General features: G+C 38.3%; 3 pseudogenes across 1 annotated transcript in view; 2 read left to right on the forward strand and 1 right to left on the reverse strand.

The window, feature by feature from the left end:
* Positions 1-2,528: 2,528 nt before the first annotated feature.
* Positions 2,529-14,328, reverse strand: part of LOC144317169 (ubiquitin-conjugating enzyme E2 variant 1 pseudogene) — a 41,385-nt pseudogene continuing 29,585 nt past the window's right edge. Inside the window, exon 3 of the transcript XR_013383064.1 lies at positions 2,529-4,432. The product of XR_013383064.1 is annotated as a ubiquitin-conjugating enzyme E2 variant 1 pseudogene (transcript). The remainder of the gene's footprint in view (positions 4,433-14,328) is intronic.
* Positions 4,580-5,196, forward strand: LOC144316688 (large ribosomal subunit protein uL14 pseudogene; annotated as a pseudogene).
* On the forward strand, positions 6,047-7,833 carry LOC144317167 (mesoderm-specific transcript homolog protein pseudogene; annotated as a pseudogene).

Raw genomic sequence — 14,328 nt, forward strand, 5'->3', positions numbered from 1 at the left:
GTGGGCAAAGGACCCAAAAAGGCATTTTTCCAAAACAATATATGAAAGGCCAACAGGTATGAAAAAGTGCTCAACATTACTAGTCATTAGGGAAATTAAAATTAAAACAACAATGAGATTTCACCTTATGCCTGTTAGAATAACCATCATTAAAAAGACAAGAAAAGAAAGGCTGGCAAGAAAAAAAAGAAAGAAAGAAAGAAATGTCAAAGATGTGGAGAAAAGAGAAATCTTGTATGCTGATGTTGGGAATGTAAATTGATACAGCCACTATGGAAAACAGCAGGGAGGATTTTCAAAAAATTAAAAATAGAACTACTGTATGATCCAGCAATTCCACTTCTGGTAATATATCCAAAGGAAATGAAAACATTAATTTGAAAAGATATCTGCACTTCCATATTCATGGCAGCATTATTTACAACAGCCAAGATAAACAACCTAAGTATCCATTGATGAGTGAATGGATAAAGTTGTGGTATTTATATACAATAGAATATTATTCAGTCATTAAAAAAAAGAGGAATCTTACCACTCATGACAACATGGATGGAATTTGAAGGCATTATGATAAGTGAAATAAATCAGAAAGATAAAGTCAAATACTGTATGATCTCATTTATATGTGAAACCTAAAGGGATCCTTGGGTGGCTCAGCAGTTTAGTGCCTGCCTTCCACCCAGGGCATGATCCTGGGGTCCCAGGATCGAGTCCCACATCGGGCTCCCTGCATGGAGCCTGCTTCTCCCTCTGCCTGTGTCTCTGCCTCTCTCTCTGTGTGTGTCTCTCATGAATAAATAAATAAAATCCTTAAAAAAAAAAAAAACTAAAACAAGTAAACTTATAGGAAAAGAGATCAGTCTTGTAGCTAAACAGAGGTGGGGGTGGGGAGTCCATGATTTTCCTTTATTTTTCTTTTTTTCTTTTTTTTTTGTGTGTCTATTTGAGAAGGCGGATGTTAGCTGAACCTATTATGATAATCATTTCACAATGTATGTAAACTAAACCATTATCCTGTGTACCTTAAACCTATACAGTGATGTATGCCAATTATTTCACAATAATACTGGGGGAAAAAATCAAACCATAACATTTGGCACTGACATCTGGGAATATTTGTATAAAGTTTTGACCCCTAAAACTACACTTTTATATTACTGGTATCAATATTTGGTATAAAATATTGATAAATATTGATAAAATATCTGCTTACACAGATAACAAATGTCTGGAATCCTCACCAAATCCTCAGCATTTACAAGTCTGAGCAGTTTTTTGTGGTGATGTAACCAATTACAGCATCAGATAAAAGGACTACCTCATTTTTAAAATTATTTTTTAATTACTCAGGAAATTGTGAATATAACTAGCCCAAACTAATGTAAATGGCCAATATTTCTCTGTATTAACATTAATGTTAAAATTTCTAAGCACCTACTATGAGCTCCTTCGATTTTTTTTCCCCTGAACTTATACAGTAAGTTTACACACAGTAATCGTCACATCGATTAGCAGATTTTGATAAATAGTTGTCCCACTTTGGAATCCATGAGAGAAAACAATAGCTAAAGTGCCATAAGACATGTATTCACATATCAGTTAATCAATAATTATTTAGTATTTGCTATGTGTGAGGCTCTGTTCTTAGCCAAAACAAGAATAAAACAGATAAAAATTCCTGACCTTGTAGTGCTCACATTTTTTAGATGGAATATAAGAAAACCAAAAAACATAAAAGTTAGATAATGTGCTAGAAAGTAATTTATGCTATTAAAAAAAAGAAGAAAAAAAAGGCAGATGGGGAGTGTTGGACCAGGGCTGCAATTCTAAATAGGCTGGCCTGGAAACCATACTGACAAGGTAACATTTAGGTTAGGACCTATAAGAGGTGAGAGAATAGTCAGAAAGAAATGTGGAAGAAAACCAATCCATGCTAAGAGGGGCATAGCTTTGACAAAGCCTAATCATAAGGCAGTTCTACCCATAAGTAGAATGACAGTATAATTTATGTTTAAAGCAAGATATACGTATATGTGCTGGTATGAATTCCAGGTGCTGGTATGAGTGACATAGCCAGTCAGTGGCCTGAGCTCTCTCTTCTGTGTTTCTTTCTATTAAAACAAAAACAACAACAACAACTTATCTGCTACCCTAAAGTCAAAAAAAATGTGTGTCTTTTTTTCATAAATTTATAACAGCATGATAGTGATTAAAGGGCTTTGGGCTCCATACTTGAAAGTCCAGCTACAACTCTGCTCCACCCTACACACCATATTAGGTGGTAACAACAAGCTAACGAACATGAAAATAGAGAAATAAAGGAATCTAAATTAAAATATTTGTCTATTTTCATCCAAGTCAGGTTTAAAAAGAAAAAAAGAGTACCCACAGTTTTGCCAAGTTGAGATTCACCTAGTGAAAAAAATGAATAATCTTTGAACCTCACTTCCTGGATATTTTTCTGTCCCTGGGAATTTTTCTGTCCTGGGTACTGCTTTGCATAGGTACATGTTTACTAAGTCATAGCTATTAAAGTCATGATTTTTTTTTTTTTAAAACACAATGAATCGCTTTTATTTCGGTATGCATCCACATCTCAGCATTTAGTGGTCCTGAACAGAAAAGTGGAAAAACGCAGCAATTTGCCAGGAAGTCAAGCCCGCCAATTTCGGGGATCTGCTGTGCACACTGAGTTCTTTCTCGATCCCTGCTGAGAACCATGAGACACAGCAGCACCAAAACCAAAGTATGCACCGAATCCAAGGTTCTTTTCGTTCCAGTTGTCAGATTCCAAAATAGACCCAAATGGATTGTAAGATGACCACATGAGAACCCTGTTTAAAACTTCAATTGTTAAAAGCAAAAGCAATTACAAGAAAAGAAAACAATTCATTTAAAGGGATCATGTGTGCTTACAAGTGTCTTCTGTGGCCTTTCTCCAAGTTTTACCACCAAGCACTTTGAGAGCTGGCAGGTCTGAGTACCCCTGGTGACTGTTCTTTTCACTTTATCAAAACCTGAGCTAAAAAAACGGCATCAGCTGATGATGACAGCAGAGGGTGGCAGGGCTGAGGACCCAATATTCATTCCCAGGCTGGTGGAGAGTGAGTAAATGTGGTTCCAAACTAAACGAGGGAAGTCAGAGACTCTTTCCAACCTTACCTGATGGCTTCTGGCCAAAGCAAGGAAGTATTGGGTGGTGATGGTGCAAAAGGGACTTGAGGAGGAAGGAAAAAGCAGCACCCCTCAATTAAGGTGGGGGAGAAGATATGGGAAAAGCCCTGAATTCCTCACCAAAGGCCAATTTCAGAGGGGAGCAGAGGGGGTTACAATCTATGCTTCGGCCGAGGTCATGGGAAGTGGAGAAAGGATGATGGCTTGGAGGGGGGAGGGCATCATTTAAGACTTTAAAAAAGAAACCAGGGGTGCAGCTGGAGCACCCCTGCACACCCAGCAGTAGTCCCACAGGCTGCGACCTGAAACCTTCACGCCTATTTTAGCAAGCCACCCCAAGCTGGAGGGCTGTTGCAGGGACAGAGGGGTGGGTGGAGGGAGGGAGGGAGGGAGCCAGCAGGAGGAGAAGGGGAGAAGGCAGAGACCCCAGGCCATGTAATCAGTAGCAAGGTGATTACGTGATGTGTCTTTTCACAGTTGAGTTAGATGTGCCCCACCGGTTATGATGAGAATCAATTTAAATATACTTTCTTGATCCCAGAAGTTCAACTATGTGGACAGTGGTTACACTTGACAGGATGATTTGTTATAGCACAACTTATATATTTCAAATGGACAAAAAATTCGTATCGTTTACAGTATCTTAAGATAAATTGCCTTTGAATGGGAGCTTCCTTTTCAGTACTTTTGAGGTCTACAAGATGTATCTAGAAAATGTACTACTGTGGAAAATGACTGCTTAAATCGAATGGGGGGGAGGGAAGGGTCTGTGGTTTCTCTTTTTGATTAATTGCTGTAACACTGTCCTTCGGACGGCTGAGGGAGTTTCAAGTTTTCTTTAGACATCATTAGGCACCGGAGGTCTTGCAGGACAACTTTGATGCTATATGAATCCTGCCATTTTGCTAGCACGGATATGGCTCTTGGGTCCACCACTCCATTAGAACTATTAACTCCATTCAAATTAATTTTTGTTACAAATCTTACAAAGGGGGGTGCTTCTGGGTATTTAGGTCCACATTCTATTTTAAGGCTGTATATTCAGTTTTCAAAAATTGTTCTTGGAGGCCCAATTATCATCCCTGTCCATCTTGTAAGTGTCATGTCTTCGTCATCTTCTAGACCCCAGCTAACTGTGCAATCTCCTACTCCTTTCTGGCCTTCTCCCAGTTCTTCCAACAGTAGAAAATTGCGAGGGACTTTTACTCCCGAGCCCATGGTGGCTGCCATCTTGTGTCGCTGTCGCTAAAGTCATGATCTTAAATGAAAAAATGAAACACATGATAAATTATTTTAAAAAGCAGTAAGCAGGGGACACCTGGGTGGCTCAATTGGTTAAGAGTCTGACTTCAGCTAAGGCCGTGATCTTGGGGTCTTGAGACCAAGCCCTGCTGTGGGCTCCCCAATGGGCAGGGAGTCCTACTTGATCTTCTCCCTCTGTTCATCCTCCTATTCACATGCTCCCTCTCTCTTTCTTTCTTTCTGTCTCTCTCTCTCTGTCTCAAATGAAAAAAATAAAATACAGTAACCTATAAATTCTTGTCAAGATACCAGGAAGCTTTCTGTCTCTTTCTGGCATTCAAGATTTCAAAGTAAGGACGTGGCAGGTCTTCTGGTGCGAAATTCTAGATTTCCCTAGGTCTTCTGGTAGGAGCTGTGACCAGCTGTGCTGACAGCACAGGAGCCAAAAAATCTGTTTATCATTTTTGTGAAGGGGATCAAGGAACACTGAACAGACTTCGAGGTGCTAGTATGAGTGACATGCTGACGGCCACAGTGAAGAAATGCAAACCAGAGCTCAGAAAGAAGATGCATTCAGCAGTGGTAATTCCACAACAAAATTCATACTGAAGAAAAGATGGTGTGTTTCTCTATTTTGAAGATAAAACAGGGGTTATAGTAAACAATAAAGGTGAGATGAAAGGTTCTGCTATCACAGGACCAGTTGCAAAGAAGTGTGCAGACTTGTGGCCCAAGACTGCATCCAATGCTGGCTGCATTGCACGATTCTTTGGTGTTTAAAAATTTATTTATTTTGAGAGTGAGAACGAGAGAGTAAGGGAGAAAAAGAGCGTGCATGTGGGGTGGGGAGAGCAGAGGGAAAGAGAGAATCCAAGCAGACTCCTCCCTAAACGAGGAACCCCACTGCAGGGCTCAATCTCACAACCCTGAAATCATGACCCGAACCAAAATCAAGAGTCAGACACTTAATGGACTGAGCCACCCAGGCATCCCTTTTTGGTGTATCCTAAAAAAAGTAAAAATTATTAGCTCTCCTCTGCCCCAAAAAAGCAATGACCAGCCAGCCCTTTGAGGAAATATTTCTGTAAGTATGAGAAGATAGCTTAACCATTAATTTATTGGATAACTTTACATAAATCACATGCCTTTTTGCATCTACTTTCCCTTTATTTTTAAGGAAATGATAATATATGCCTTATCAACTGTACAATGTTAATGTTAGGTAACATGTTAAAAGGCTTTGATTAATATAAATTATTATGTGTCATCATCACGATCATTAATCATTTACTGCTTATCTACTATAATTAAAGCAATACAATATATGTTTATTGGAGACTGAGAGCCAGGATACAATAAAAAAACAAGATAAAATTTAATAATACCTGTCCTACCCATGGAATAAGATTAGAATTGGGTGAATAATGTATGTGCTTCGTAGAAATGTATGCAAATACTAATACTGTCTGAAATAAAGTCAAGCACTTAGCAAAGATTACAATTGGAATAAATTATTGGGTAGTGCTGAGTTTTTGGAGATTACCTAATAATGATGAAAAAAATGCCAAGAACATCCACTGAAAGGAAATGAGTCTTGACAGAAAGACGACACAGCGGTTTTCCCACATGGAGTCTTGTAGCCCAGGTCTTACCTGAATCAGGATGAGGGAGTGGTGGGTGCAGGTGGGGCTGTTAGCTGTGCCCCTGCTGGTGGCCTATCTGCACATCCCACCACCCCAACTTTCTCCTGCTCTTCACTCATGGAAGTCATCGGGCAAATTTTTCACCTACAAGGGACTGCGCATCTTCTACCAAGACTCTGTGGGTGTGGTTGGAAGTCCTGAGATAGTTGTGCTTTTACGTGGCTTTCCAACATCCAGCTATGACTGGTACAAGATTTGGGAAGGTCTGACCCTGAGGTTTCATCGAGTGATTGCCCTTGATTTCTTGGGCTTTGGCTTCAGTGACAAACCAAGACCACACCACTACTCCATATTCAAGCAGGCCAGCATTGTGGAAGCACTTCTGCCACACCTGGGGCTCCAGAACCGGAGGGTCAACCTTTTGTCTCATGACTATGGGGACATCGTGGCTCAGGAGCTGCTCTACAGGTTCAAGCAGAATGGATCCGGCCGGCTTCCCATAAAGAGTCTCTGTCTGTCAAATGGAGGTATATTTCCTGAGACTCACCGTCCTCTCCTTCTCCAAAAGCTTCTCAAAGATGGAGGCATGTTGTCACCCATCCTCACTCGATTGATGAACTTCTTTGTATTCCCCCGAGGTCTCACCCCAGTCTTTGGGCGGTACACCCGCCCCTCTGAGAGTGAGCTGTGGGACATGTGGGCAGGGATTCGCAACAACGATGGGAACTTAGTTATCGACAGTCTCTTACAGTACATCAACCAGAGGAAGAAGTTTAGAAGACGCTGGGTGGGACCTCTTGCTTCTGTAACTATTCCCATTCATTTTATCTATGGGCCACTGGATCCTGTAAATCCCTATCCAGAGTTTTTGGAGCTGTACAGGAAAACGCTGCCACGGTCCACAGTGTCGATTCTGGATGACCACATTAGCCACTATCCACAGCTAGAGGATCCCATGGGCTTCTTGAATGCATATATGGGCTTCATCAACTCCTTCTGAGCTGGAAAGAGTAGCTTCCCTGTATTACCTCCCCTACTCCCTTATCTGTTGTGTATTCTACTTAGGAAGAGATGCCCAAAAGAGGTCCTGGCCACAAACACTATTCTCTCACAAAAATCCGCCTAGACTTACATTGGTGATCAGCATATAGTAAAAAACCCACTGAAGCTCCAGCTAAGGATGGTCCTAACGGTCCGCCCAGTCCACCTCCCATTCTTCTCACAGCTGAGCGAGTATATGGACTTGCCTTTGTGCTGTTAGGAAATCCTGATAAGCACTACTCACAGACAGATACAGAGATATTCTTAAAAGTCTTTATAACCCATCTATGGACTTTTCTGAAATATCTAGAAAGGTTCATTTCTGGCCCATCCTTAACTGGAGTCCTATAGTAAAGAATGAGGAGAGGGTGTCTCCTGACCTGTCCTTGAATTACTTTAAGGGCATATGTTTTTTTTTTTTTTTAAAGTTCTCTAAGGAACACAGCTTCAAGTGAGAGTGAGTCTCCCTTGTCATAACTTGAAATTTCATTTCATTGGCTGCTTTTAATTATAAACATGTTGTTAAAATAGGTTTTGGTTTGAATAATGCAGTATTCTAATAAGTATACTTTAAGACTATGAGTTACCTACACGTATGATATGTATTTTTTAAGGATACTAAACCAGCAGATACTCTGGCAGAGTAGTGAACTTTATTAAACAGGTTTAATTTCTGAATAAAGTGAATTAAATCGAAACTATTTACAGAAGTTCCTAAAATCACAGGATACTATAGACCAGTAGCATCCGTGCCAGAGATTTACTGTTATTAGCTAATTCTAACAGCAAATAACAGTCTGACTCTTCATACCTTAGTGCTTAGAGGCATGTCCCTCCTGAGCTGGAGGGGAGGGGATCTTTGTATAGTCCAGGTTACCATACAGGGATTCCTTTTATGACAACTGCTTAACTTAACTTCTCATTGGTCGTCTCAGAGAGACTTCCTCATGTAGCTCAGTAACTCCTGTATTTAACAGACAGGAAAGTTCCAGAAACTTTAAGAACAAATTCTGAAAGACCCATATGAGCAAATGGTGCTGAATTTTTTTTAAGCCACAGCTTCATTGTCTTAGTCGAAACAGGATGATTAAGTGATTATTTTAAATTCTTTTTTTTTTTATTAGCAACTTCAAGTATAACAACTGAAACTGGAATAAGTGTTTATTTTCTATTAATAAAAATGAATATTTTGACAAAAAAAAGAAAGATGACACAGCATGTAAATAACATGCTACTAAACAATAAATAGGACAGGAAATCAAAGACAAAATCAAATATATATATATATATATACAAATGAAAATAAAAACACAATGGCTCAAAAGCTTTTGGATATAGAAAAAGTATTTCTAAAAGGGAAATTCATAGCAATATATATATATTATATATATGTTTTCTCTAAACCTACTTTGTTGACAGTTTTTATCATGAATGTATGTTGTACTTTGTCAAATGCTTTTTCTGCATCTGTTGAAATGGTCATATAATTTTTATCCTTCCTCTTGTTGATGTGATGTATCATACTGATTGATTTTCAAATATTGAACCACTCTTGCAACCTAGGAATAAATCCCATTTGATTGTGGTGAATGACTTTTTAATATATTATTGGATTTGGTTTGCTAGTATTTTGTTGAGGATTTTTGCATCTATATTCATCATGGACATTGGCCTGTAGTTTTCTTTTTTCATAATGTCTTTATATCCAGTTTTGTTATTAGGGTAATATTTGCCTTGTAGGATGAATTTGGAAGCTTTCCTTCCTCTTCTATATTTTTTTTGAACAGTTTAAGAAGAATAGGCATTAACTCATCTTTTTTTTTTAAGATTTATTTATCTATTTTATTAGAGAGAGAGAGTGTGAACAGTGTGAAGGGCAGAGGGAGAGAGACTGAGAGAGAAACAGATTCCCCACTGAGCATGGAGCCCAACATGTGACTTGATTTCATGACCCTGAGATCATGACCTGAGCCAAAATCAAGTCAGATGCTTAACCGACTGAGCCACTCATATGTCGCATAAATGTTTGGTAGAATTCATGTGTGAAGCCATCTGGTCCTGGGCTTTTGTTTATTGGGAATTTTTTGATTAGTGATTCAATTTCTTTTTATTTTTTATTTATTTTTTTATTTTTTTAGTGATTCAATTTCATTGCTGATAATAGGTCTGTTCAAATTTTGTATTTCTTCCTGATTCAATTTTGGGAGGTTTATGTTGCTAGGAATTTATTCATTTCTTCTAGAGTGTCCAATTTATTGATATATAATTTTTCATATATTCTCTTAAAATCCTTTGTATTTCTATGCTATTCGTTGTTATTTCTCCTCTTTTATTTTTGATTTTGAGTCTTCTCTTTTCTTTTTTCTTTTTTTTTCCATGAATCTGGTTAAAGGTTTATCAATGTTTTTGGTCAGTACAAATAACAGCTCCTGGTTTCATTGACCTGTTTTATTGTTATTTTACTTTCTATATCATTTATTTCTGCTCTAATTTTTATCATTTCCTTCCTTCTACTGGCTTGGGATTTTTGGTTGTCAGGTTGTTTATTTGAGCTTTTCTTGCTTCTCGAGGTAGACGTGTATTGCTATGAATTTCCCTTTTAGAAATACTTTTGCTATATCCAAAAGATTTTGAGCCATTGTGTTTTTATTTTCATTTGTATATATATATATATATATATATATGTATATATATACATATATATACGATTTTGTCTTTGATTTCCTGTCCTATTTATTGTTTAGTAGCATGTTATTTACATGCTGTGTCATCTTTCTGTCAAGACTCATTTCCTTTCAGTGGATGTTCTTGGCATTTTTTTCATCATTATTAGGTAATCTCCAAAACTCAGCACTACCCAATAATTTATTCCAATTGTAATCTTTGCTAAGTGCTTGACTTTATTTCAGACAGTATTAGCATTTGCATATCTGCCTTTGGCTCAGGGCATGATCCTGGAGTCCTGGGATCAAGTCCCACGTCAGGCTCCCTGCATGGAGCCTGCTTCTCTGCCTGTGTCTCTACCTCTCTCTCTCTCTGTGTCTCTCATGAATAAGTAAATAAAATCTAAAATATATATATAACACTGTATATTAACCACATTGCAATTAAAATAAGAAAAGAAGGGAGGGACGGGCAGCCCCGGTGGCGCAGCGGTTTAGCGCCGCCTGCAGCCCAGGGCCTGATCCTGGAGACCTGGGATCGAGTCCCACATCGGGTTCCTTGCATGGAGCCTGCTTCTCCCTCTGCCTGTGTCTCTGCCTCTCTCTCTCTCTCTCTCTGCATCTCTATGAATAAATAAATAAAATCTTTAAAAAAAAAAAAGAAAAGAAAAGAAGGGAGGGAGGAAGTGAGAGAAAGAGAGAGAGGAAAGAAGGGAAAAGAAAAGAGAAGAAAAAGTTAACCTACTACAAATTTCTCCTGGTGTACCTGGGTAAAATGAAATGAGATTAAATTTTTTTTTTTGCTGTACTTTTAATAACATATAATAAGGTCAATAGGTAAATCATTACAGAGACTTATCTTCCTTTCATCCATTTTATAAATACCAAGCCTCTGCCCAACTCCTGGAGCTGGAAGAGCTTGGTCAGACATAGTTTCCATTGTCCCTCTTGCCCATTATCCATTCTTCCTTCTGGACTCCATCCCAACTGGGCATGTTCTTTCCTTCCAGATGTCTATTTCGGCTTTTGGCTCATTATTTCTTTTGGACTATGTACTATCCCTTGTTCTTCAAAATTAGCTGCCAAATATAAAAAAAAAAAAAAAAATTGTTCCATACCTGGTCTGGGATGGTACTTTTTAGTTGATATAATCAACAACCTCTTTTTTTTAATTTTTTATTATAAATTTATTTTTTATTGGTGTTCAATTTGCCAACATATAGCATGACACCCAGTGTTCATGCCATCAAGTGCCCCCTCAGTGCCCATCACCCAGTCACCCCAACCCCCCGCCCACCTCCCTTTCCACCACCCCTTGTTCGTTTCCCAGAGTTAGGAGTCTCTCATGTTCTGTCACCCTCTCTGATATTTCCCACTCATTTTCTCTCCTTTCCCCTTTATTCCCTTTCACTATTTTTTATATTCCCCAAATGAATGAGACCATATAATGAACAACGTCTTTCTTGGAAAAAATGAGCATTCCTGATAAAATGGGTTAAGCAATTTTCAGATAAACATTATAGAATTAAGACTTGTTCTAGGAAAGTCAGGTTAGGTAAGAGCTGATATGAATCCAACCAGGAAGTTATTGGTGATGAGCACAGCCTCTATAGAGATATAACACAAAAGCCAAACCAAGCCAAACCATAGTGAGGTGAGGAATAAAGGAAAAGTAAGGAATTAGAGACCATTAATATGGATGACTGTTCAAATAAGTTTGTCTGGGAAAGGCAAGAGATGACAAGGTGGCAGCTTGTTTTCAAAGATGATGAATACTTGATCGTGTTTACATGTTAAGGAAGGGAGCATTATAACTAGATGTGGTTTTTTGTTTCTGAATAAAAACTTTTAACTCTCATTACAAATAAGATAGTGTGCTTGGTTTGGTTTCATTTCTTTGAATATGTAAGCATTAGGTATTTAGAGATGAAGAAAAGCTTATTTTTATTACTTAGCATTAGAGAGTGCAGAATAGGACAAAGTCTAATAAATTCTTCTGCCCACTAGACTCACACAAGGATCTTGATAAAAATAGAGATTCCAAAGTTCTGTGCCAGAGCCAGGGAAGCAGAATGTCTAAGAGAGAGGCCTAGAAAACTGCAGTTTTAACAAGTTCTTCTGAGCAAGCAAGGCTGGAGGGGAAATGGTATAGCATTGGAAAGCACAAGCTCAGAAATACCTGGGTTCAAACTCTTCTCCACCACTATACAGCTTTGTATGAATTATTCTACCTCCCTCAATAGTTGTATAGATGAAAGGAGATAATACTTGTAAAGTGCCTGGTATATACAAATGCTTGGCCTATATTTAGTATCTTTATTTTTAAAAATAAAACTTGTATGAAATTCCACTCTTCTAACCCAGTTAACTGCCAGAGAAAAGTCTAGTGATCTCTAGTGAGCTAGATTTTTTTTAATATAGCTAGTTTAAGGATTATATAATCAATCATTCTCTTTTCCTTAAAATGGTCTTAATAGTGAATCTTTGGATTAGCCTACAAGGGACCTTTACTCTTGCAGAAAATTTGAAATAAAACTTTGACTACCTAAAATTTTTAAGAAGACTTCTCTATTACAACACTTTGAGTCTGATGGACTTTTCCAAACTCTAGACCATCCTTACTTCCTCACAGTAATGTTTTACTTCAGCACTACCTATACTGATCTCACTAAAAAATAGCCTCTCAACAGATAACCCAGCTGGCAAAACAGAATTGCCTAGACTTTAATTAGAGGAGATCAGTGAATATGAGGAATGCCACATTGCCCTCTCAGGAATAGGAACTTGAGACCAGGGACTGTGATTCACAGGGATGTTATAGCAAAGCAATTGACAGGAAAAAAAAAATCCAGTAATCCAGATACTAGAAACCACTGTAAACCAGATACAGAAGAAATGTAAATAGGATCTTTCTAAAAATCACTGTAAACCAGAGACAGAAAAAAATGTAAATAGGATCTTTCTTTAAAAAAATGTAGAGTATCATTTCATACACCAGGGATTGAGAAAGGTGCTATAAACAGAAAAAAGTGTGGTACACAAAGGTTGAAATAAAAGATAAGAGCTGAGCAAGTAGTAATTGGATCGATGGGATATCTTTGGCCTGAGGCCACCTTGTTGAATTTAAAAGGGACTCACTCTAGGGAGTAATGCAGAATCTGACATAGAAACTTAAAGCTTGAGGTTGTTTCAGAATATCAGTAATTGACCTGGCTTTTGGCTTTGATTTTCTTGATTTCCCTCTTGTTTATTTATATAATTGAAATGTCTGCAGTCCTCTATTTTCACTCAATAAAGAGGGATTAATTTGATCACTTTACGAGACTCAGCTTCATTTTGAACAGGCTTTGATCTAATGGGCTCAGTCTCGGATTAATATCATTACAGAAGCTGGGTAAGGAATACCTCAGCAGCAGTCAGGGACCAAGATGGCAGAACCACAGAGAGGCCGGGCCAAACCAAACAAATGGATAGTAGCCTGGGAAAAGAGATGGAAATAAAGGCTTAAATGTGTAGATTACCGCCAGAATCCAGAGAGGGAAGCTAGTGAGCTAGGTGAGGAAGATGGAGGATCAGTGAGTAGTGATAGAAGACAGATCTAAACAAATAGGTACCCAGAGATCTCCAAGAACTCAAACACTAGAATCATTGAAATAAATACTTTGGACAGTGATACCTTCCCCCTGCCCAAAATGCTCTTCTTTGAGATATCCACAGGACTTACTTTCTCACTTACTTTTAGACCTGCATCATCTGACATGTCCTTCAAAGCCTTCTCTGGTCATTCTGTCTAAAATGCCAACACAGACACACACACACACACACACACACACGCACACACACTCATCTTCAACCTTAGCTCTCTTATTTTTCTTCTTAGTTCTTATCAGTATCTATTATATATTTTATTATCTTGTTTAACCTTGCCCATGTAAGCTCATGACAGAGATCTTTATTCATTGCTGCATCCCCTATACCTAGAAGAGTGATGGGCACATATTATTAGTTGATACTCAACAAATATATTATAATAAATGTTGAAGAGTTTGTTAGCTAATTGTAAAGATTACTTGTTAAAAATAATTAGAAGTACCAGATCACAATTTATACATCCTTTTTGGAGGAAGTGGAGGAAAGAGATAGTACTGAGAATAATCATTTCATAAAGAGTATCATGAAATCTTAGAACTGGAAATAGATCTTGGAAATAATCTAGTTGAAAACTATCCTTGTTATGAATTGAATGTGTCCCCTCAAAACTCATATATTGGAAGTCAAAACTCTCAATGTGATGGCAGTAGGAGGTATAGACTTTGGGAGGTACTTAGATTTAAATGAGGTCGTGAGAGTGGAACCCCCATGGTGGGACTAGTGCCCTTATCAGAAAGAGACAATAGGGACACCTAGGTGGCTCAGTGATTGAGCATCTGCCTTCAGCTCAGGGCATGATCCCGGGGTCCTGGGACTGAGTCCCACATCAGGCTCCCTGCAAAGAGCCTGTTTCTCCCTCTATGTCTCTGCCTCTCTCTGTGTCTCTCATGAGTAAATAAATAAAATCTCCAAAA

This window comes from Canis aureus, chromosome 7 (genome assembly GCF_053574225.1).
Source record: "Canis aureus isolate CA01 chromosome 7, VMU_Caureus_v.1.0, whole genome shotgun sequence".
In the NCBI taxonomy this organism is placed as follows: Eukaryota; Metazoa; Chordata; class Mammalia; order Carnivora; family Canidae; genus Canis; species Canis aureus.